Source organism: Natator depressus, chromosome 5 (genome assembly GCF_965152275.1).
Source record: "Natator depressus isolate rNatDep1 chromosome 5, rNatDep2.hap1, whole genome shotgun sequence".
In the NCBI taxonomy this organism is placed as follows: domain Eukaryota; kingdom Metazoa; phylum Chordata; order Testudines; family Cheloniidae; genus Natator; species Natator depressus.
In genome coordinates, this window is record NC_134238.1 from 28,727,973 (window position 1) to 28,754,519 (window position 26,547).

General features: G+C 41.1%; 1 long non-coding RNA gene across 1 annotated transcript in view; it reads left to right on the top strand.

Annotated features, from left to right (window-relative positions):
* The first annotated feature begins 6,072 nt into the window (after positions 1-6,072).
* LOC141987299 (uncharacterized) overlaps positions 6,073-26,547 on the top strand; it is a 94,991-nt gene continuing 74,516 nt past the window's right edge. The window contains exon 1 of the long non-coding RNA XR_012639489.1: positions 6,073-6,227. This is a non-coding gene — a long non-coding RNA (uncharacterized LOC141987299). The remainder of the gene's footprint in view (positions 6,228-26,547) is intronic.

Below are 26,547 nucleotides of genomic sequence, written 5' to 3' on the forward strand. Positions count from 1 at the left end.
AATAGGTCGTTAATTTTGTTTTCCTTCAAAAAAAAAATCCATCCCTAGAATATGCCAGGAGGGGATGAGAAAAGACTGGGAGGAAACCGGAAGAGAGAGACTGATTCTGATCTCACAGTAGTGTAAATCAAGGTAACTCCATTGAAGTCAGTGGGGTTACAGCGATGTAAAATTAGTGTGTGAACAGAATCTAGCTCAGTAGGTTCAAAGGCAGACACTTCTGGGAGGCAGAGGCGTTAGGGTGTGGCCATGCTCAGAAGAACTTTCCTCTTGGGCCTAGAGGTTCTCAAACTGTGGTCCACGAGCTCCATTCAGGTGGTCCAGATAGTTCCCTCTAAGGTGCACGCCTGGGAGGCCACAGATGAAAGGATGAAGGACCACCCACTTTATTAGTGGAGCCGTGCAGGCACGGCTCCACTAATTAGATGCCTGGACCTGGAGAAGACACACATGTAAGGTGAGGTGGTGGCCTTGAGGGGGAATAAGGGGTAGGTGGGAGAGGGCAGTGGGGTGAGAAGAGGGTGTGGGGAGAATTTGGGGCCTGCAGGGCTGTGGAGGCCAGAGAAAGAGGAGACTTTTCCTAGCTCCATGGTTGCGGCTGCCTGGGAGAGACCCTCCTCCTTCCCAGCCCCAGCTCTGTGGCTGCTGTGGCGGTGGAGAGACCCTCCTCCTTCCCAGCCCCAGCTGGGAAAAAGGTTGAGAACCACTGCTCTAGGCCATATACAGCATCAGACAGCGCTGAGACAACCAAAACCAGAGCAATAGGCAAGCTGAAAGGAAGCGCAGAGTGCTGAAACAAGGCCAAGAGGAGATTGGGTCACAAAGTTGTTTAACATGTTTGTTTGTAAGGAAACCAGTCGCCATACTACCTCAAGACACAATCTCGTCACATCCAAAAAACTCTGAACACAGCAGCAGAGTAGAGAGGTGAAGGGTCAGAGTGGTACCCAGATCTCACCAAAGTTACTCATCACACCTGGTGTCCTGGGTGAAATGAGCTCCCATGTCAGCATGGTTAACTGGTGTCCATGGGCCATAAGACCATCCTCGTAGTAGACAATAATTGGCACTAACTGACATACTCGTGGCAATCTGAGCAGAGATTACTGTCCTGTTACAAACCAGTGGTCCTTGCTTGATAAGATACATTGCCTGATGGATAAGTGGGGAAGCTTGCACTACTCCTGCCTACATTGTACCAGCAGAAGCACTTGGGTTTCTAATGCTATCGTCTGGTGCATCTTAAAAACTATTCACGTACAGTAAAACAAACTGCCATGACATACTGTCAGACTGTCACAATTGTAGTAAATAAAGTAAATAAATGACTGATTTGTAATGAACATAAAGCAGAATGATAAAAGAATGAAAAGTGAGGCCTTCCGTAAAGTATAATGAATCACTTCTGATGAGGTGCTATAGAGCATATGAAAATTTGGCTGCATGCCAGAATAACGCAAAGCTGACTTGAACAGCAAGTGGCAAGAGCATCTTTAAAATGTAGATTTATCATCATAATTTAAAAGTGATCCCCGTAGAAAATGATAGAAAATAACTAGAAATAGAATTTAGGCTGAGAAAATGTTGTTTATTCTCCAACCAGCTCTTCTGAAACCATAACAGTTGAAGGACCAATCCTGGAAACATTTATACATTTGTGCACTTCACTTTTCACATGTGAGCAGTCCTGTTGAAGTCAATGGGATGATTCACATGTGTAAAGTTATGCATGTGGGTGATTCTTTGGAGAATCAGAGCCTGAATGAGTAATGCTGCTATTATTTGGATGAAAGCTGAATAAAATTGTCACTGGAATATTGTTGCAGAAATCATAACCTAAAGAATACTACTGCTTGCTTTGTGACATCTATGCAAAAAACAAAACAAAAAACCAGCTGTTCAGTGTTATGCGCCAACAAGCCGATCTGTTTGTTACTATGAAATATTGTAGCATGTCCTTAGCAAGATCAGTAAATATGACATTATCCTCATGGGAGATCTAGATGCCCAGGCTGGTGATAATACTGGATATGAAAACACTGAAGGCACATGTGGTATCCCAGGACAGACTGATAATGGAGAATGTTCTGCATAGGCTTCAGAGTTCAGCAATCTTCGCATTGGGGGGTACACTATTTCCATACAAGGAAGGACATAAACTGAAATGGAGATCAAATGATGGCTTCACCCAGAAACGGCTAGACTTTATTCACATTAGTAGGTGCTGGAGAAGATTGCTGGTGGATGCCAGGGAGTATACCACTGCTGGTGGACATGGCCACCATTTTGTTATTGGGACAATCAATTCAAACAAAAGAATGCAAGGCAGAGGGTATGTATGATACTAGAAAGTTAATAGATCAGCAGTGAAGGCACATTTTAAGCTTCAATTTACCAATAGAGTTGAAAAGTTAAAGACACTGTTGGATACCAGAGGAACAATGCCCAGTTTTTCCAAAGAAGCAAGTGTGAATGCAGCCAAGACTACAGTGGGGGCGAGAGGACATTAGAAAGAAGAATGGCTCCAACCAAACACATGGAGGCTTGCTGAGGAGAAGAAAGAATTGAAGAAGAGAATTCAGCAACAAGACAGCACTAGAAGAGCTATTCTGCAGCAAGAATGTGGACAAAGGCACGGAAGTTAATAGATCAGCAAGAACGGATGGAAAGCAAAGCAAAAGAAGCTGAGGAGGCATATAAGAAAGGGGATTCTAAAAAGCTTTTTCTAGTATCTAAACAAATGACATCACGATTCTTTAGCCATTGTGAAGGGCTGAGATGGTATAGTTTTAACAGATAAAGGACAGAGAGGCTGTTAAATGGAAAATTGCCAGGCTATGCTTAACCAGCCAGAACCACTAGCACATTGAGAGGTGTGAAGAAATAGTGAAAATATCACTTGAATTAATCAACTTTGAGGAAGTAACTAAAGCTATAAACCAGCTGAAGAATGGTAAAGCACCAGGTAATGATAAGTTAGATGGTGAAATGTTAAAAGCTGGGGAGGAAGTGATGTTGAATCACATGTGCAAGTTGTAGAGAATGGTTTGAGAAAAGGAGATCTGTCTTACAGATTGGCGAAGAGGTGTTGCCTGCAAAATCCCTAGAGAGGAGAGGAGGGCCAGCTTATTTGTGATAATCGAAGCAGGGTGACACTTCTGTGTATACCCGGAAAAGTGCTTTGCATTACCATTTGGAATAGGATGAAAACTGCTCTTGAAAAAGCAGAAAGAATAGGCTGGATTTCAGTGTACTCAGGGAAGAATAGGCTGGATTTCAGTGTACTCAGTCATGTTGAGACCAGATTTTCAGCTTGAGAAGACTTATTCAGAAAGCCTTAGAATGCCAGCAGAAGATGATTTTTAAACTTGATTTTACGAAAGTAGTTTCTACAGAGAAGCCTTGTGATCCTGAAACACTATGGAATTCCGGAAGACAATGTTAATAATTTGATAAACGTGAACTGCGGCCACTAGGAGCTGCAGGCGGCTGCCTGCGGATGGTCAATGTAAACAAACTGTTTCACGGCTGGCCAGCAGATTACCCTGACAGGCCACGTGCAGCCCACGGCTGCAGGTTGCTCACCACTCATATAGACTGTAAGAGGGAACAGTTATTAAATATGGGTAATAAGCAAATGCATCTGAGTTCTCCCACTATGAAAGTCCCTCTTTAAAGGATATGGACATTATTCGCAAAAAGAAAAGGAGTACTTGTGGCACCTTAGAGACTAACAAATTTATTTGAGTATAAGCTTTTGTGAGCTTTTCGGATGCACGATGAAGTGAGCTGTAGCTCACAAAAGCTTATGCTCAAATAAATTTGTTAGTCTCTAAGGTGCCACAAGTACTCCTTTTCTTTTTGCAAATACAGACTAACACGTCTGCTACTCTGAAACATGGAAATTATTATCTTCTTAAGACATAAATGTGTAAGATTCCTATGTCCTGGGGATGCTAAGAAATCATATATGTCTGTCTAGTCAGAACTGATGTTTATGGTGTAAAGAAGAACAGCCAGTAGGCTCTCATATTAAACACATGATAATGACACTTAACTAAATATTGGTTTGGCTGTTTATAAATTGACAAATTCAATCTTTATGGACAACCAACATTACTGAAACATCTGTGTCATAAATATAAAGGGAAGGGTAAACACCTTTAAATCCCTCCTGGCCAGAGGATAAACCCTTTCACCTGTAAAGAGTTAAGAAGCTAAGACAACCTCACTGGCACCTGACCAAAATGACCAATGAGGAGGCAAGATACTTTCAAAGCTGGAGGGGCGGGGGAACAAAGGGTTCTCTCTGTCTGTGTTGTTTTTGCCGGGACCAGAGCAGGAATGCAGGTCAGAACTCCTGTAAAAAGTCAGTAAGCAATCTGGTTAGATATGCATTAGATTCTGTTTTGTTTAAATGGCTGATAAAATAAGTTGTGCTGAATGGAATGTATATTCCTGTTTTTGTGTCTTTTTGTAACTTAAGGTTTTGCCTAGAGGGATTCTCTATGTTTTGAATCTGATTACCCTGTAAGGTATTTACCATCCTGGTTTTACAGAGGTGATTCTTTTACTTTTTCTTTAATTAAAATTCTTCTTTTAAGAACCTGATTGCTTTTTCATTGTTCTTAAGATCCAAGGGTTTGGGTCTGTGTTCACCTATGCAAATTGGTGAGGATTTTTATCAAGCCTTCCCCAGGAAAGGGGGTGTAGGGCTTGGGGGGATTTTGGGGGGAAAGATGTTTCCAAGTGGGCTCTTTCCCTGTTATATTTGTTAGACGTTTGGTGGTGGCAGCAAAAAAGTCCAGGGACAAAAAGGTAAAATAGTTTGTACCTTGGGGAAGTTTTATCCTAAGCTGGTAAAAATAAGCTTAGGGGGTTTTTCATGCAGGTCCCCACATCTGTATCCTAGAGTTCAGAGTAGGGAAGGAACCTTGACAATCTGATTGGAAAAACTAACTAGAAGAGCCAAGTTCCGCTCTTCTTTACATCAGTGCAACGACACTGAAGTTAGTGGGGTGCACTGCTACATGATAAAACTGATTGTGATGTATTTGGCATGCCATGCCAAGCCAAAAGTGGTTTCACAAGCCATTATATTAAACATACACACACACAAATCCCCAAAGATGTGTGTCTTTGATATTTTGAAGATGCAAACATTTCCAAAACAATTTGCACATAAAATGTTGCCAGGGTCTAGTTTTTAGGCATGAAGTCATGAACACATGAAGTGCATGTATTTAAAAGCATTCATCAAGTTTTTTTTAAAAAATAATTATAAAAATTTACATTTCTCATGAGAAAAATATTCTAAATTATAATCTAAACTGAGTGAACTTTTAAAATCTTTGGACACTTTTTATTACGGTTTGATTTGTAAAAAGTTTAGAAAGGGTCACTAAACGATAAATAGATGATGTAATAGCGTGTTACACATATGAATAGTTTGTGTTATAGACTGTTATAACTACATCTAGAGAAGGTTATTGATCATTAGAAGCCATGGTTGTAGACAATATATTGACCTGTGGACTAACAACTTATAACAATTAACCCCTTATTAAAACATCTACTAATCATTAACCTTATAAACGGCTTATAAATAGAACCTTAATATAAAGTGTCACCAACTCATTTTAAGCTGTACTTTCCCTGCAGAAAGATTAAGGCACCAGTAGAAATCAGTATTCCAAACAAGTTGCCACTATTACTCTCCACACACACATTTTATAATGTGTTTCATGTTTTAGAATAATGGAGCTGCCCAAAGGCTGTAGTTCATGGGTTTGTTTCCTTGATGTAATAGTTATGGCTCCCTTCAGCTCTGGCCCAGCTGGCATTTCCCAAAAGGTTTTGCTGGCAGCTGGACAAATTTGATCTTTCATCATCTATTAAAAAACATAGATCACTAGTGTTTAATCCTTCCAATTTTTTTAAATAGAAGCTGAAAGATCTAAGTGTCCAAGCTGCCAGAGAAGCCATGGCAACCATGAGCACTCACAATGACGAATTTGCTCACAGCCTGGGCATTTTTGATCTTTCAGCTTTTGTTAAAAAGATATGGATTGATTGGGAGTACCCAGAATACCTAATATATGATGAAAGACCGAAATGGGCTGTGTGCCAAAGAAGCCATGTTGGAAGGAAGCTTCACATCTTTCTACATGTGGAAGAGGAGGGTCCCAATTGGAATTCACTGAGCACATGAAATGGCAGGATAAGAGGTAAGAAAAAGGATATGCCACTAGATTTAGGTTTCTTCACGGTCTTCAAGATGGTCTTTGCAAATGGGGCAAGATTTGTTACACCAGTGTAAATCTGGAGTAACTTCACTAACACCATTAAGATGAAATTTTGAAACCAAAAGTAAAATAAAAATCAATGCTATTTTTCCTTGACATGATACAAGGCAGAATAACATGGCTTTTTACAATAGGTCTCACTATTGGATCATCTTGCATTAGTGCTCTTTCAGGGCCTGATCCTACACCAATTTGCACCTTGTGTAGTCATTTACACCTATGTAAAATAAGTATAAAATGCTACTTCAATCAGATTTCTCCACTCACAACAGCCATAGCACTTTATATCTACTTTACACTCTATGCACACTTTAAAAATGCTTGCAATCTCTTACATTAGGCTCCAATATTTAATACCACATGGGGCCTGACTCAGCTGACAATGGGTCCTATGATTTACAATGGGAGAAGGAACAGTCCCATGACAACTTCTTTTCAAAGTAAGATGGGCACATTTTTTATGTTCAGAAAATGATACAATAAGTCATTTATTTTCAAGCACATGTCACAATTCCCTCCTGATGAGAAGTGCTTCTTATCTTTCATGTTTTTAGAGAACTGAGCTGAGAAAAAAGTGTGTGCCATTTTCTTTAAGGGGGACAAAAAAATTTCCTCATTTTAATACAATGGTCTTGTGATTTCATATATTAGTACTTCAGAATAAATATATACAAACCCCTGAGGGTGTATTTAGTCTTGAACCCACTTCACCTAGGACAAGCTGATCCAATTTTTACTTTGTGACCTGAACTAGAATTTTGCATTCCAGGAGAGAGAGAGAGAGAGTACCTTCAGCGCAGGGCATAATATACATGGTACATATGGGAGTGGGATTTATCTTTAAATAAAGGCAACTACCAGATGTGCTAAGGAGAGGAAATATAGTGCCAGAAGGACTTCAGCAATAACAATTAATACATGAAGGTACCTGATCTGAAGCTTTTAGCTGGAGAAAATAATTATTTTCATTAATTTATTGTGTCCTACTCCTCTACTCCTGTCCCCCCCCCCCCAGGGAAGGGTTAACGAATAATAATCCAAAATACATTTTAAAAATCCCAACAAAAATTGTGTTGTGAACAGAACACATGCGCAACAAGATCAAGCCCCAAATAAGAAATAGACAAGGAAAGAGTGGTAGGAAACAACGAAAAGAAGTGGTGCTAAGCCTGGGCTCTGTTCACAACATGACTTTTGCTGGGATATTTTTCATTTCATGCTCTTTCCTTTCCATTTTGTTCTGTTCCATGTTTATGGTTTTTAGGCTATTGTTAATCAACTCTTCTCTACAGGGAATGGGCGTCAGGGGTTAAAGGCTTTTTGGAAGAGGTACCCAGAAAGCACAGTACACAGATTTTGTCCAAGTAGCATCATGAAAACAGGACATGAAGTATCCACCTTATTAGTACAAATGTATTCACTGTAGAATGATTACATTCCACAGGGAAATACAAATTCAGAAAAATAATTACTTTCTCCAGCTAAAAGCTCCAGGTCAAGTACCTTACATAAGAACATAAGAATGGCCATACTGGGTCCAGCCAAAGGTCCATCCAGCCCAGTATCCTGTCTACCAACAGTGGCCAATGCCAGGTGCCCCAGAGGGAGTGAACCTGGGATGTTAGATGGGGTGGGATCTGAGTTACCCAGGAAAGAATTTTCTGCAGTATCTGGCTGGTGAATCTTGCCCATATGCTCAGGGTTTAGCTGATCGCCATATTTGGGGTCGGGAAGGAATTTTCCTCCAGGGCAGATTGGAAGAGGCCCTGGAGGTTTTTTGCCTTCCTCTGTAGCATGGGGCACTGATCACTTGCTGGAAGATTCTTTGCTCCTTGAAGTCTTTAAACCACGATTTGAGGACTTCAATAGTTCAGACATAGGTGAGGTTTTTCGCAGGAGTGAGTGGGTGAGATTCTGTGGCCTGCGTTGTGCAGGAGGTCAGACTAGATGATCATAATGGTCCCTTCTGACCTTAGTATCTATGAATCTAACAGGTGATGATCAAGTGATCTCTCTCCTGCCATCCATCTCCACCCTTTGACAAACAGAGGCTAGGGACACCATTCCTTACCCATCCTGGCTAATAGCCATTAATGGACTTCACCTCCATGAATTTATCCAGTTCTCTTTGAAACCCTGTTATAGTCCTAGCCTTCACAACCTCCTCAGGCAAGGAGTTCCACAGGTTGACTGTGCACTGAGTGAAGAAGAACTTCCTTTTATTTGTTTTAAACCTGCTACCCATTAATTTCATTTGGTGGCCCCTAGTTCTTATATTATGGGAACAAGTAAATAACTTTTCCTTATTCACTTTCTCCACACCACTCATGATTTTATATACCTCTATCATATCCCCCCTTAGTCTCCTCTTTTCCAAGCTGAAAAGTCCTAGCCTCTTTAATCTCTCCTCATATGGGACCCGTTCCAAACCCCTAATCATTTTAGTTGCCCTTTTCTGAACATTTTCTAATGCCAGTATATCTTTTTTGAGATGAAGGGAACTCATCTGTATGCAGTATTCAAGATGAGGGCATACCATGGATTTATATAAGCGCAATAAGATACTCTCTGTCTTATTCTCTCTCCCTTTTTTTAATGATTCCTAACATCTCGTTTGCTTTTTTGACTGCCGCTGCACACTGCGTGGACGTCTTCAGAGAACTATCCACACTGACTCCAGGATCTTTCTCCTGATTAGTTGTAGCCAAATTAGCCCCCATCATATTGTACGTATAATTGGGGTTATTTTTCCAATGTGCATTACTTTATATTTATCCACATTAAATTTCATTTGCCATTTTGTTGCCCAATCACTTAGTTTTGTGAGATCTTTTTGAAGTTCTTCACAGTCTGCTTTGGTCTTAACTATCTTGAGCAGTTTAGTATCATCTGCAAATTTTGCAGCCTCGCTGTTTACCCCTTTCTCCAGATCATTTACCAATAGGTTGAATAGGATTGGTCCTAGGACTGACCCTTGGGGAACACCATTAGTTACCCCTCTCCATTCTGAAAATTTACCATTTATTCCCACCCTTTGTTCCCTGTCTTGTTCTCAGTCCATGAAAGGATCTTCCCTCTTATCCCATGACAACTTAATTTACATAAGAGCCTTTGGTGAGGGACCTTGTCAAAGGCTTTCTGGAAATCTAAGTACACTACGTCTGCTGGATTCCCCCTTGTCCACATGTTTGTTGACCCCCTCAAAGAACTCTAATAGATTAGTAAGATATGATCTCCCTTTACAGAAACCATGTTGACTTTTGCGCAACAATTTATGTTCTTCTACGTGTCTGACAATTTTATTCTTTACTATTGTTTCAAGTAATTTGCCCGGTACTGACGTTAGATTTACCGGTCTGTAATTGCCAGGATCACCTCTAGAGCCCTTCTTAAATATTGGCCTTACATTAGCTATCTTCCAGTCACTGGGTACAGTAGCTGATTTAAAGGACAGGTTACAAACCATAGTTAATAGTTCTGCAATTTCACATTTGAGTTCTTTCAGAACTCTTGGGTGAATGCCATCTGGTCCCAGTGACTTGTTATGTTAAGTTTCTCAATTAATTCCAAAACCTCCTCTAGTGACACTTCAATCTGTGACAATTCCTCAGATTTGTCACCTACAAAAGACGGCTCAGGTTTGGGAATCTCCCTAACATCCTCAGCCGTGAAGACTGAAGCAAAGAATTCATTTAGTTTCTTTGCGATGACTTTATCATCTTTAAGTGCTACTTTTGTATCTCATTCATCCAGGGACCCCACTGGTTGTTTAGCAGGCTTCCTGCTTCTGATGTACTTAAAAAACATTTTGTTATTACCTTTTGAGTTTTTGGCTAGCTGTTCTTCAAACTCCTTTTTGGCTTTTCTTATTACATTTTTACATTTAATTTGGCAGTGTTTATGCTCCTTTCTATTTACCTCACTAGGATTTGACTTCCACTTTTTAAAAGATGCCTTTTTAACTCTCACTGCTTCTTTTACATGGCTGCTAAGCCACGGTGGCTCTTTTTTAGTTCTTTTACTGTGTTTTTTAATTTGGGGTATACATTTAAGTTGAGCCTCTATTACGGTGTCTTTGAAAAGTGTCCATGCAGCTTGCAGGGATTTCACTCTAGTCACTGTACCTTTCAATTTCTGTTTAACTAACCTCCTCATTTTTGCATAGTTCCCCTTTCTGAAATTAAATGCCACGGTGTTGGGCTGTTGAGGTGTTCTTCCCACCTCAGGAATGTTAAATGTTATTATATTATGGTCCTGTTATAGTTACCTCTTGGACCAGATCCTGCGCTCCACTCAGGACTAGATCGAGAGTTGCCTCTCCCCTTGTGGGTTCCTGTACCAGCTGCTCCAAGAAGCAGTCATTTAAAGTATCGAGAAATTTTGTCTCTGCATTTCATCCTGAGGTGACATGTACCTAGTCAATATGGGGATAATTGAAATCCCCCACTATTACTGAGTTTTTTATTTTGATAGCCTCTCTAATCCTCCTTAGCATTTCATTGTCACTATCACTGTCCTGGTCAGGTGGTCGACAATAGATCCCTACTATTATATTCTTATTAGAGCATGGAATTACTATCCATAGAGATTCTATGGAAATGTGGATTCATTTAAGATTTTTATTTCATTTGATTCACCATCATCTCATCCATGCATTGAGACTCTGAAGCTCTGCCTGCCTGCCTGGCCCTGCCCATGGAATTGGAAGCATTTCTGAGAATGCCACCATAGAGGTCCTGGATTTCAGTCTCTTTCCTGGTTTCAGAGTAACAGCCGTGTTAGTTTGTATTCGCAAAAAGAAAAGGAGTACTTGTGGCACCTTAGAGACTAACCAATTTATTTGAGCATAAACTTTCGTGAGCTACAGTTCACTTCATCGGATGCATACTGTGGAAACTGCAGAAGATATTATATACACAGAGACCATGAAACAATACCTCCTCCCACCCCACTCTCCTGCTGGTAATAGCTTATCTAAAGTGATCACTCTCCTTACAATGTGTATGATAATCAAGTTGGGCCATTTCCAGCACAAATCCAGGTTTTCTCACCCTCCACCCCCCCCCCACACAAACTCACTCTCCTGCTGGTAATAGTCCATCCAAAGTGACCACTCTCTTTACAATGTGTATGATAATGAAGCTGGGCCATTTCCAGCACAAATCGAGGTTTCTCAACCCCCCCCCCCCCTTTTTCAAAAACCACATACACAAACTCACTCTCCTGCTGGTAATAGCTTATCCAAAGTGACCACTCTCCTTACAATGTGTATGAAAATCAAGGTGGGCCATTTCCAGCACAAATCCAGGTTTTCTCACCCCACCCCCAAACACACACACACACAAACTCACTCTCCTGCTGGTAATAGCTCATCCAAACCGACCACTCTCCTTACAATATGTATGATAATCAAGGTGGGCCATTTCCAGCATGAATCCAAGTTTAACCAGAACGTCTGGGGGGGGGGGGGTAGGAAAAAACAAGGGGAAATAGGCTACCTTGCATAATGACTTAGCCACTCCCAGTCTCTATTTAAGCCTAAATTAATAGTATCCAATTTGCAAATGAATTCCAATTCAGCAGTTTCTCGCTGGAGTCTGGATTTGAAGTTTTTTTGTTGTAAGATAGCGACCTTCATGTCTGTAATTGCGTGACCAGAGAGATTGAAGTGTTCTCCGACTGGTTTATGAATGTTATAATTCTTGACATCTGATTTGTGTCCATTTATTCTTTTACGTAGAGACTGTCCAGTTTGACCAATGTGCATGGCAGAGGGGCATTGCTGGCACATGATGGCATATATCACATTGGTGGATGTGCAGGTGAACAAGCCTCTGATAGTGTGGCTGATGTTATTAGGCCCTGTGATGGTGTCCCCTGAATAGATATGTGGGCACAGTTGGCAACGGGCTTTGTTGCAAGGATAGGTTCCTGGGTTAGTGGTTCTGTTGTGTGGTATGTGGTTGTTGGTGAGTATTTGCTTCAGGTTGGGGGACTGTCTGTAGGCAAGGACTGGCCTTGCTAGGAAAGTCTCTTTCCTAGCAGCCTAAATTTGGCCTCCAGGACTTCTCTCCTACCCTTCCCTATGTCACTGGTACCTACATATACCACGACCAATGGCTCCTCCCCAGCACTACACATAAGTCTATCTAGATGCCTCGAGAGATCGGAACTTTTGCACCAGGCAGGCAAGTCACCATACGGTTCTCCCGGTCTTCACAAACCCAGCTATCTGTGTTTCTAATGATCAAATCTCCCATTACAAACACCTGCCTTTTCCTAATGACTGGAGTTCCGTCCCCCGGAGAGGTAACCTCAGTGTGAGAGGATACCCCAACATCATCTGGAAGGAGGGTCCCAACAATGGGTAGGTTTCTCTCTGTTGCCGTTGACTGCTCTCCTTCTCTGGGCCTTTAATTCGATTTCACCAAGCCAGTAACAAATGTGAACTCCTGGATCATTATAACAGTCTTACCATGGAGTCACAGACAGTCCCCTTAGACACGCCAGTCTATCTTGCCATCCAGACAAGCTGAACTTTTTGATAAAAGGTTACTTAAACCTAAAATCACATCACATCAGGTTTCTCCCAGTCCCAAGAGACCAGTCATTTACCCCAGATCAATTGATACTCTAGATCTTACACCAAAGACAATGCTAGCAGCCAATTTTATAGTAAACTGACTTAGGTTTATTAGCTAAGAAAAGGAAATGAGACTTATTGAGAGGCTAAAGCAAGTAAAATATATGAACAGTGTGTCAGTCCAAATGGTGGCAGTGATGTAATAAACTACCAGTCTCCCAACAGTCTTTTCCTGGTACCCAGAATAACTTTGCTTTGCATCTGGCACACACTCTAAGAGTCCAAACAGCCAGAGATAAAGGATCTTTGAATCCATATGTAGAGTATCTTCACACAGAAAGCAAACTGACAATCTGTCTACCCAGTAGTGAAGTGACCTGAATACACTCTAGCATGAGCTGGCCAGCCAGTATCACAAATACGTTATAAGGAGACCCAGCATTGACACCTATAATTAATTTTACCTAACACTTTGCATTATGAAGCCCTGTTTGCAGTTGCTTATAACTTGTCAAACTTTAACCATTGGGGCTGAAATTTTCCATGCTGGATATCTGCTTTAGGCTTAATGTTTGGGGGCAAATTTCCATTTTTGAGGTTGTGTAAAAATACATTGTTTTGCCCGTGTAAACTTTTTTTTACAACAGTTTCATTGAGAAACCTGCATGTTTTGGCACAAGTATTTGAAATTTGGCAGGGGATTTCCCTGGTATCGGGAATGTGCTGTTTGCTCTTCCCATGAAAGAATGCTCCAATTTGGCCAAATTATAAGCTTCTGATAAATCACAGACTGCACAGTAGAAGTTTGATGGGGTGATGGGACACCGATTCCTGGCGCCTTTGCTCTTTACTGAACAGAGAGCGCACAGGAGAATACAGATCATGCAAAACAACAGACATCTGAAACTGCAAATATCCCTTATTTTCTAGCGCACCCTTCCTGTGTGAATCCTTGGGGAACCATCTGGGTCTTAAGGCAGACAGGCACATGGTGAGTGGTCTCTCCCTCATGAACCAGAGAAAATGGGCCTCTGAGCTGACCATCTTCTGCCCTTTAAAAACCTTCAGCCCCATGTTAGGTGACACCTTTGCCAGTTTCCCTATAGGAGCACAAACCTCTGCTTGGTTAGTTGAGTTGCAAAGGCAATATTCCTCCTGCTAAATCAGTTCTGCTTGGCAGGGACCAGCCTTTTGTCTAGAGTGAACAGACTGTCAATGATTGTGCACTTAAAAGTCAACTGCCCTCTCTTGTTATTGTTTTGCCACCAGGCTTTGAAATTTTCAACCCAACATGGAAGCAATCAGATCACAGAGAAGGCAAAAGGCTGCAGGTTCACACCGGAGTTTGCAGTCTGTCACAGGCACAGACACATCTCACACAGAATTCATAACTTGTACAGGCATACTCCCAATTCATCACATTGGTGCTGTACAAACATAGGCTCAAGAGAGAGCCCCTACCCCCAAAAGCTGACTCTCCCACTACCCACTTCTGCTTCGTGGATACACAGGCATCTGAGTGGCTGGAACACAGCACAAGGGCCAAATGCTGCTTGCCTTATGTATGAGATGTGCCATTGACTTTGTTCTGTACAAATCAATATTGTAACAATTTTGGACCTTTATGGTTCTCACTCCACTGTACACAGTGATCACTTGGAACTGCACATGAGCAATGGGGAGGGAACCTAGATTTTCTTGTTCTCAAAGTACAGGCCTCTCCCAATTGAACTGAAAGATAATGCCCTTTACTCTTATAAGGCCTATGACACTGAATTGAGAGGTTTGATTCTGCCCAGTAGAGAGCAGTGGTACACATACATAGCAGCTCACTCAGAATATTGCTAAAGAGCAATGTCCACTCACCTGCACAAGAACTCTTTACACAGATGGTAACATTTGCACCCACACCAATCATTTGGTATAATTAAAATATCATTGTGTCACTTGAACGCTTATTTTCTATGAATGTCTTGGCATTTATATACTGCCAAGATACATTATCTTATATCAAAATTTTGTTCCTATGACATTATCTGTTCTAATTAAATCTGTGTCTACCTTCAACCACGTACTAATGGAACAATGAGCTCATTTAATTTCTGAGTGATGAGAACATAAGAACTGCCCTACTGGGTCAGATCAATGGTCCATGTAGCCCAGTATCCTGTCTCTGACAGTGGCACTTCTGGGGGAGTGTACAGAACAGAACAATTTTGGAGAGATCCACCCTGTCTTTCTCTCCTGTCTTCTTAAAACTTCCTTTTAAATTGTAACAATTAAGGATGCAAGAACAGCCATACCAGAACAGACCAGTGGTCCCAGTAGTCCAGTATCCTGTCTCAAACAGAGGCCAATGCCAGATGCTTCAGAGGATGGTGAAAAGCCCTTATAGCTTGTATAACACTTCAAAGAGCTGGGAATGAGTTAGCATGGAGAACTGCTTTAATTTGTAATTTAGCTGCTCTATGTCTGCTTTGTGGACTAGCTACCATACTGAAGTCCCTTCCAGCCCTACATTTATATGATTCTACTACAAACAAAAGATCCACATTCAAAGAACATTAAGTCTGAAAAGTCAAGCACTCAAATGCTGGGAAATGCCAGAATTAAAGTTGTCTTTGCATTTTTAATTCAGCCCCCTTGCACAGGCAACCTCAATTGCCAGAAGCTGGAAATGGGTGACGGGATGGATCACTCAATGATTACCTGTTCTGTTCTCTAGGGCACCTGGCATATGTTCTGGCATTTCTTAACATTTGACTGCTTGACTTCACCACCTTAACTTTTGTTTAACACAGGTTTTTTTATGTGATATCTTTAGCTGTCCAAAACTCTAACAGAAAATACAGAAATTGGCCCCCACATGGGTCATCTGCAGAGCTGGGACCTTTAGATCTACCTGTATATGTTAAGCATTTACAACTATCACACTTCACACCTTTGGGGTGGAGTTCTAGGAGAGGGGTGTATTTAAGTGCCAGGGAGTCAGAAGGGCCAGTGCTGCACCTAAAGTGGCAAAGTGACTGAACAGTTGGTTCCAATCCTCAGCGCGGGGATGCCAAATAGAAAGTGGGCACTCCGAGAATGTGCCTAGGGACACAAAGCTTGTAGCAGTGGCTCCAGAAGCTTGCAACACCCCACGGATCCAGAGCAATAGAGGATTGGATTCCTCTCACAGCAGTCCTAGTGAGTGGCCAGGAGGGGATGCTCGCTAAGATTTGTGACAACCTAGTACAATGGGGGCCTAGGCCATGACTGGGGCTCCTAGGCACTATGGTAATACAGATAATAAAACATTTTATACATGCTGTAAATCCAATAAATCACATATTTAAAGGAATGGAGGGATACACATTTTTTTCAAACATGAAACTATCTTAATAGAGTTAAAACAAATTAATGAAATTTTGATGATGGCAACAGAAATGTTCAAATAGACCTATAAGAAAACAAAGGCTCCACATTCCTCAGGCTCAGTTTATGTGAAAAGCAAACAATCCACAAAAGCATCCAGTTTAAGTGATAAATGAGTGATTAAAAACATGGTTTTCATTTGTGAAATGATAGATTAGTCTGGAACACATCATGTTATTTAGAAGTATTAAAACAGACTATGAAAGATAGTCAACCGTTCTCTTTCCTTCTCGACATTAATTCCTCTATCAAAACAGTGTTTCCAGCAGTGCCTCACACTGTGTGGTAAGTGTACAGTGCATGCATCTATTTTAACAAAGGGATTTAATCGAAGCATAAAGGCAAAACTTAGCTCAGTTGACAGGCATCTCTGCTCTCTAAGAGCGCCAAAGACAATTTTGTTGCACTGCCAAATTTTATTTTTTTGAAAAATATCTGATACAACACTCTTCAAATAGTACAGCCTGAATTATGGGTTTTACTACTTTAATGATAATTGAGTTTTTTTCTGTCCCTCTGCTGTGTTTATATGGGTCTTTTGGGCAGGCCAAAGGCAACAATGCCTTCCCTTTTATCCCCTCCCATGCCACTTTTTCTCTTGGTACAGACCTACGTCTGTAGGTTCAGCTTTGCTGGGTGTTGAAACACTCTCTTGCAGTGCCTGAGAATGAGCAGGCCTGAGAGCTCCCCCAGAGCTGTATGAGTGAGAAATGCAAATGACCATCAATGGAACAGTGAAACTGACTAAAGCTTTCCAATGGACAACTTAAATTAGCAAAACAGAGAGAAATATTTATTTGTTTCCTGTCTCTTTCAGTTCTAGTAACCACAGAAGTTATCTGTAAACTTTAGGTACAAAGTTTTCAGAGGAAAATGTGATTTTTTTTCAACTTGACCATTTCCTTTCAAGCTGATCACAGGAAGACATTCACATAACATTAAAGAATATGAAGGCCCATGATTTGATGATGTGGTCACCAGCCCACGTAGGAACTAGCCAGACCATCCCAGGGACATATGCGGAATTGGCCAAGGGGACAATGGGTAAGTTAGCTACATGGGAAAAGGCTTGTCTTCAGTAGTTGTCTGTAGGAAGGGGATCAATTTGGTGGAAGTAAGAGATCAATTCATGGAAAATTTTATTTTCATGTAAGGGAAGAAGAGATACAGGAGGCAAAAAGAAACCTACAGATCTTGTAAGACCCCAGAGCTTTTCAGACCTAATAATTGTTGGTTTCCCTAACTTAAATATTTTGTACTTTCTTGTATGGCTACATACTAGAAAGTTTACCTCCATGTTTACATTTTAACATTGCTTTTGGCATCTTGGTAGAAAAGGCTAGGTTTGCCAGCTTAATATGTTCTCAATCGAATATATTCCCCAGTAATTTGACTTGCAGGGAAGAGAAAACAAAGCATTAGAAATAAAGGATTTTTCATCACAGGCAATTCCTAATTTCTCCAACATGGAAATCCACTGTCTACAGTAGGCAGTTTGCACTCCTAACTAGTCATGTTGAAAATGTACCTTTCTGCCACATCTCAGTTTTCTCTGACATTTATATGTAGGTGCACAATAGTTTTGAGGTGCTTATCTTCCTTTGGAAAGTGCCTTGAGAGCTGCTGATAAATAGTGTTATATAAGTACTACTATGCACTACCTAATGAAAACGTTCCAGCGCACTCAAGATTGTGCGCACAAGGTCTTATCTTGTGCTAAGCACTCAGATGTGTCTTTTTGTAAATTTAACCCTGTGTGTTCAGCAGAACAACTCACAGAGACATAAAAAAATATTGAGCAGGACATGCTAGTTGTTCCCTAACTCTTTTCAAAGAGTGCCATGGAAACTAACTCCCATCTATGCAGTTACCACAGACAGAAAGAAGAGAGCATATTTTAATGTCCTATCCAAAGGACATACGTTAGGCAGATGTCCATTGGCTGGCACTACAGTGAAATACTTAGAACACGATAACCTGAAATGCTGCTAACCAATGTCCAGGGGTCCAATTCTGCCAAATGGCATTTGATCCCAGGCAAATGAGGGAGAAATTTAGAACCTTAAGTTTGAAACTTAAAGCCATAAACTTTTGACTCTTTACCGAGATGAAGCTGCTGACTCAACCACACTGATATCTGAATGGGTGCCCTGTTAGCTAAGGCCCTGATTCAGCAAACTACTTAAGTACGTGTGTAACTTTAAGAGTGAAGATGGATCAATGGATGTTAGGGTGGGCTCCAGGTTTTCTCCAGCCCAGTTTTCCCACCTCCCTTTGCAGTTGCTATGCGATATTCCCTGGCCTTGGTAACAGAACTTTTGTGTAACTAATGGTTTGATCAAAGCTTTATAGCTTCTCTTCAACTGATTTGGTGATCACAGATGCTGAACCGAAAGCCACGTCAATGGTAATTGCAGATCTAGAACTAGAGTAGTGAACGGCATTACTTTCTTACAGCAACTGCTGGTCAGGGATTTGATGCCTGCTTAATGGATGACAGGAGCTGTTACCACAGGACCCTCCCTGCCTGTGTTGTGGTGGCAGGTGCAAAACTGTCCCCACTATTTTGCTGCAATACAGACAGAAATGGACCCTGACCTCACCCTGAACTTTGAGAGACTTGGAATCTGGATCTGAACTTAATGGCTGGATGCTATCTTTGTACTGGGCTAAACTAAAATCCCATTTCCCAAACAACTCAGTTCTTTGGGATTTAGACCCATACCTAATCACAGAATAAAAATTGAACAGTGGGCTGCTGGGTGCCACTGGATTTGGGCACTGCAGCATCTTTTCTTCTCTTTTGCTAATTTCCTTATCTCACAAGAAAAGCTCTGGAAAGAAGCGATTCACTTCAAAGTAAACAATTCCAACAAGCATGTTTTGCACCTATTACCCTTGTGAACTTACTTCTCAGCCCCTTGAGGGCTGTACTAACCATATTAGCTCAGTTGTATTGTACCAAATGAGCATGTTCTCATTATATGTATTCAGTGAAATGTGACTGATCATATTCCAATTTGTCTAGCATTGCCCTTTGGAGTAACTTTACTATCAATGGCACCGACGCTCTTTACAGAGCATAGTGTATGCACTGATGAATTCTTTGATGGCTGCTGAGTCCAATGCATAAGTGATAGTCCCCTCCAAAGGTAGGGCATACCCATGCACTAGCAATGCTATGAATCTGAGCAGCAGATTCTTTTCTCCCCTGATGCCGGTCATTACAAAGCTTGATCCAGTCCGCCTCGCAACGCCTCACTCCATTTACAAGCTGACTCTGCCAACCAGAGCAGCACTGTGCACGCCTTTCCCAATCATTCACAGAGATTCCAAAGGATACTAAATCAGCTTTGCAAGCATCCTGAAATCTATGCAGTAGTCTGCCACTCTTTCTAGATCCTTTGTGCACTTCAGAGTACAATATACTCTTCAAGATCCTGTAATCCAGCGTTCACTTGACATGTCCAAGCCACCTGAGTCTTTTCTTACTAATCAACATTCCCATGAATGATGTACCAGCATGATTTAACACTTCCACATCTGTAAATCTGTCTTGCCATCTTAGTCGAAGAATTTTATGCAAGCATCTGAGATGAAAACTGTTTAGTCATTTGGTATGTTTGACGTAAGTCATCCATGTTTCTGAGCCATATAGAACAGTGGATAAAACACGTCTCATTAATATGGATTTTCACTTCAGTTGACAATTTGTCATTGTTCCAGGCTCTGTCTTGCCAAAGATCAAAGTTCCTGGCTGCTTTGCCAGTTCTACTAGTAAGCTCAGCATCAAGATCTACATTGCTGGTAACAGTAGAGTCAAGGTAGCAAAATTGGTCTACAGCATCTAGATGAATACTATCTAAGGTGATATCTGGAACTGGTTCTGAAGAGTCTTGGTGCATGATAGCAGTCTTGGTCAAGCTTATTGCTAGCCTAAAGATTTTGCAGGAATCAGAAAACTTGATAATAAGATATTGTAGGGCATCAACTCTGTGAGCCAGAAGGGCTGCATCATCTGAAAACAACAGGTCCCTTATGATCATCTTCTTCGTCTTAGTTCTGAACCTTGCAATGCTAAACAAACCCCCATCATATCTAGTGCTAAGACAGACACCTTCTCAAACATCACGGAACACATGTTGAAGAAGGAATGAGAAGTAAATTTTAAACAATGTAGGAGCCAGTACACAACCCTGCTTCATTCCACTGTTGATGTTAAACAAGTCAAACTCTCAGTTTTCATACATTACAGCTGCCTTCATGCCATCATGTAAGGATTTCACAAAGTTTAGCAATATAGGTGGACAACCAAGCTTCTTCAGAACAATGTAAAGCCCTGACCAACTAACCATGTCAAAGACTTTTGTTAAATCTATAAAAGCCATGTACAGTGGAATATGCTTCTCTCTGCACTTTTTCTGCAGTTGTCTTATAGAGAAGACCATGTGGACCTTCCCAAGTGGAAGCCATGCTGGCTCTCAGGATGGATTCTCTCAGCTAAAGTTTGAAGTCTAGGTAAAAGAATATGGCTTAAGATTTTCCTCACAATCTTAAGAAGAGATAGACCTCTGTGGTTATTACCTTTCCAGTTGTTTCCCTTTATAAGTTACAATATGCCATCCAGATCTTTCAGTGGAGCTGTCTTTGCTCTTTATCAGCCCAATGGCCTTTCTAATACCCTCATACAACCATCTACTGTCACCTGCGTTAGCGGCCTGTTAGATGTTATCACAGAGACCCAGTCGAAATTCTTGAGCATACCTCCCGGAAACTATTTGAACAACATTACAAGTTTTTCTATGCTGTTGAGTGAATCAGAAGTAGGAGTAGACCTGAAGGTGATCAGGGGAGATCTTTTTCCTCTCAGTGAGTGGCAGCAATATCTCTGAATGGTCTATGAACCCGTCAACATTTTTCTTAATACTCTTTCCAAAACTCTTGATTGCCACATTGTACGTACTTGTCTTCAGGACTTCCCATGCATTAGAAGCAGTTTCATTTCTTCCAGCTGCCTTTGCTACTTCTTCATTAAAAAGCCATTTCTTGACCAAATCATTGATTCAGCACAAGTCAATATAAGACTGTACAGCAGTTTTATTACAGTGGATCTTCTTAGCTTGAAACTTCACTTTGCAGCAGACAAGAGTGGTCTGTGTCACAGACTGCTTTGGAAGGATTGTGTATGTAAGATATCTTTCAAATATGAACGTCTTGTCAGAACCAAGTCCAGCTAGTGCTAGTGCTTAGACCTCGGGTGTCTCCACGGTACTCTTTTTTTCTGATGTTACCAGCAAAGAAGGTGTTGGTCACTGATAAGCCTTGACTGGCACAGAGCTCGAGAGCTCTCTGACCATTGTCATTCATACTTCCAATGCCATGCCCACGTACAATTCCAGACCAGATCACAGCATTGGACCCAACTCTTGCATTGAAGTCTCCAAGTACTAGGATGGGATAGGTTCCTTCCATGGAATCCTGCCAATCAATTCTTCTAACTGTTGGTAAAAGCTATCCTTCTCCTCACCACTAGCCTGCAGAGTTGGAGCATAAACACTGTTGATGAATCCCTTCTGTAAACTAACTCGAAGTGTCATGATATGTAAGGACGCTGCAATCTGAGCTTCACACGATGACATAAATTCATTTCTCTCCTTACTCCTTCAGGTTTGCCATGCCAATAAATGGCATAGTCTTTCGCCCTTCTGAAGCCTGTACCTGAGAGCCGAGTTTCTGAAAGAGCTGCAATATCAGTTCTGAAACATGCAAGTTCGTTACTCCACATCGCCGTTTTCTTTACATCCGAATTCAGGTCAAAGTCATATCCAGGGGTCAAAGTCCAAATATTCCAAAAAGCAATTCTGTTTATAAAAACAGTTGAGCCAGGATGTAAACAATGAGGCAGAGCTTGTTTGATCCACCTTTTCTAGGGCCACCCTCAGATAAAGCAAGCGGGCCATCCCTAAACAGGGCTGCTTGGAAATCCTGGAAGCTTCCCCTGGGCCCTAATGCCTCTCTTGGATCTCTGCGACCATCTTGCCAAGACCTTCAGTGCATACGCATAGGCAAAGTTACTATCTACAATTTTAAAACTGCCGGGTACTTGGCTGTACACACCTACACTGAAGTTATAGCTTGAATATCACTGAGCAGACCCAAAAGGGTTTCTGACTTGATATCTCTGACCTTTCTCTCACCACACCTAATGAATGTCCATGGATAGGTGACGGTCCATTTACAGAATTACAGTTACTGGTTCATAGGTTTGAGCTAAGACCCTGACAGTTATGTGGGGGAAGTCTCAATGTCATGACTGTCAAAGAAAAGTCATTACATATATGGATTTCCCTTATACATTGGCTTTGTTTCTCACCATGGGTGGAGTTCAGCAGGGGTGATCAGAGCACAAAAATTCTGTTTTGATGCAACTTTTGAAATTTGTTTTCATTCCATATTTGGAGGGGATTTGACAAGTAGATAGCCAAAACAAGTAGAACATCATACAATAAAATTATCTGATTATTTTAGTAGCAGGAAACTTACAAGAGAATCTATGGATCCACTGGATTGCCAGACAATAAAGGGCACAATTAAGGAGGATAAGGACATCCCATAGATGCTTCAATAACTTCTTTGCATCAGTTTTCATCACAGACTATTACCCGGGACTTACTCTTTTCAGATAGTAAAGTTGAGGTACTGTCAGATAATGAGGTGCCAAAGAGGAAAAAGCTGGAACAAGCAGATACATTAAAGAGCAGTAAGTCACTAGTAGTGGATGGTATTGCAAATTACAGCCAAGTAAGCCTTACTTTAGTACCAGGTAAATGGGTTCAAATGATAACTAAAGAATTGCAAAATTAAATTAATCTGATATGAGCAAGACTTCAGTAAATGAAAATCATGCCTCTCCAATCTATTAGAATTCTTTGAGCATGCGAACAAAACCATGGGAAAAGGGGAACAGGTTGTGATAATTTATTTGCATTTTCAAAAAGTCCTTTAAAAAATTCCCTCAGACTCTATTTGAGCTAAATTACCACCAGAATTTAGAAACTGGCAAAGAGAAAATAAGAAGCAGGACAGAATGGTGAATTATCAATATGATAAAACAGAAAGGTGTCCCAAAGCTCTTTAGGACAAGTGTTTAATACAGTTATGAAAGATCCAGAGAAGGGGTGAATAGGGAGGTGGCAAAATTTGCAGATAACACAAAATCATTAATGTAGTCTAGATTGGAGAAGGCTGTGAGGAATATCAGACGTTGTTACAAAGATAGGTGAATAGGCAGCTGGGGGAGGCAGATAAAATTCACTGTTGACATATGCAAGATAATGCACATTGGAAAGCATAATTTAAAGTACTCATGCACATAACCATTCAGAAAAAAGCCCTGATCATCCACATGGGCAGCTCAATGAAAATCTTTGGTCCGTTTGTTAGACAGGATAATTTTTAGAAAGGTATATAAAACCTCATGCTTCAGCTTAGAAATCAAAACTGAATTGAGGGAATTAGAAAGTAATTTTCTCTCTAGAACAGGTTATTCTATAATTGTCCCCATGCAAAGTTGCACCGATTCAAATCAAATCATTTTAGTAACCAATTTTGTCTGGTGCAAAGTCCCCGGACTGCACACTTAAATTGATTTAAAGATGTCAAATTGATTTAGCTTAATTTGATTCCTTACCAAATAAGAAGTAATGGGCCTGATGCAGGAGTCACGGAATGAAATTCTATGCTCTTTGTTATGCAGGAGGTCAGACTAGATGACCATAATGGTCTCTTCTGGCATTGAAATCTGTGACTCTATTAAGCTGGTATAAGCCATTTTAAAAGGAGTGCTCACTTGGGGTGTTGAACCTTTAAATAAACCTATTTAAAAACACATTTAGTTAAATTTGTACAAGTTTGTATGTAGACAAGACTAAAGAATCTTGTGACTCCCTCAGAAGCCCCTGGCGATGGCCACTGTCAGAGACAGGACACTGAATTAGATGGACCTTGGGTCTGAGCCAATCTGGCAATTCCTATTTTCCCATGACAAAAACAAATGAATGTTTTTAGTTCAATAAATATTTGTAAATAATGTTCTGTAGCACTCATCCATTCTAATACTAAGTCCAAATAGTTTCAAAACAACAACATTGCAGCCATCTCCCAAGTATGAAATCTGGTGATTGCTTTGTCACTACAGAAGTGAATGCCACCATGCTATCTCATCAAAGCACACTCTTTCCTACTTTGGAGCTATTACCCTGTCATAAATATAAAGGGAAGGGTAACAACCTTCCTGTATACAGTACTATAAAATCCCTCCTGGCCAGAGGCACAAAGTCCTTTTACCTGTAAAGGATTAAGAAGCTCAGGTAACCTGGCTGGCACCTGACCAAAAGAACCAATAAGGGGACAAGATACTTTCAAATCTGGAGGTGGGGGGAGAAAGGCTTTTGTTTTTCTGTTCTGGGTCTGTCTGTTCTGTGTGCTTGCCGGAGACAGATCAAAAGAAACAGGCACTCCAACTCCATTAAAATTAGTAAGTACTAGCAAGGAAATGCATTAGCTTATCTTTGTTTTGGCTTGTGTTTTTCTCTGTGCTGAGAGGGAAGGTGTATTCCTGGTTTGCTTTCTTGTAACTTTAAAGTTTTGCCCAGAGGGAAATCCTCTGTGTTTTGAATCTGAATACCCTGTAAAGTATTTTCCATCCTGATTTTACAGAGATGATTTTTAGCTTTTTTTTTTTTTAAATAAAATCCATCTTTTAAGAACCTGACTGATTTTTCCATTGTTTCAAGACCCAGGGGTTCGGGTCTTTGATCATTTTGTAACCAGATGGTTAGGATATTATTCTCAAGCCTCCCCAGGAAAGGGGGTGGAAGGGCTTGGGGGGATTTTGGGGGGAAGAGGAACTCCAAGTGGTCCTTTTCCCTGATTCTTGTCTAATCACTTGGTGTTAGCAGCATACTGTTCAAGGACAAGGTGAAATTTGTGCCTTGGGAAAGTTTTTAACCTAAGCTGCTAAAAATAAGCTTAGGGGGTCTTGCATGCAGGTCACCACATCTGTACCCCAGAGTTCAGAGTGGGGAGGGAACCCTGACATGGTGGAAGAGGTGGGATTATTTTGAACCAGAGATCATTTTGAACCAAAAGCACAGCAGGATTTTAAAAGGACATTTTTTTTTCCTTTTGCTGCTTGGAAGCAGGATTTTTAGCTGAGAGCAGCTGGAGTTTTTTTTCTCTGCCTCAGGGCAGAGGTTACAGCAGCAAGGAAATTCACATGCAGGTTTTTTTTTTCTTTCTAGCTCTCGGGTAAGATAGGCAAGTAGGAGCTAGGATGGCGAAATGCAATGTCCAGCAGAAACTAGAATTAGCTAAATTTGAAGCTGAAGAGAGACAAAAAGAACATGACAGACAGATAGCCTTAAAACGCTTGGAGTTGGAAGCAGAGGAGAGGAAATAGGCAAAACGCTTGGAGGTGGAGATGGAGGCGAAACACTTCCAGGCGGAGGCGGAGAAGCACCACTTGGAGGCAGTGGCGAAATGCTTGGAGGCAGAGTTAGCGCTGAAGCGCTTAAATCTGGAAAGGGCTAAGATAGGTCCACCGGATAACCCTAACAATCCTTCCCCAAAAATCCACAAATGGGAGCGACTATGTCCATAGTATGATGAATCCAGTGATATTGCTGAATATTTCATCACCTTTGAGAGACTGTGCACCCTCCATGCAATTCCTGATGATCACAAGATGACCACATTGATAGCAAAATTGACTGGCAGAGCTCTGGACATATTCAATAAGATGCCCATTGATGATGCTGCAAACTATGGGAAATTTAAGGACTTGGTTTTGAAACAGTTTCAGGTTACACCTGAAACCTACAGAGTAAAATTTAGAGCCCTTAATAGAGGGGCTGGATTAAGTAATGTGGCTTATATAAACCAGATGAAGGATCTGTTCGATAAATGGGTCAAAGGAAGGGATATAACTAGCTTTGATTTAATGATACAGGAGCAGTCCTGACTATGACCAATGATGATGTAAAACAGTGGTTATGGGATAAGAAAATGGACTCAGCAGAAAGTCTTGCTTCTTACGCTGATCAATATGAGCAATCCCAGACCGCCAGGGAGGCAAGGAAAATTGGAATCCAATGGGTGGGGGTAGCCGAAAGGAACAACCCTGGTCGCAGTTTGGGTGGATACTAGAAGGGACACCCTGAGACCACACCACCCCACCAGGGG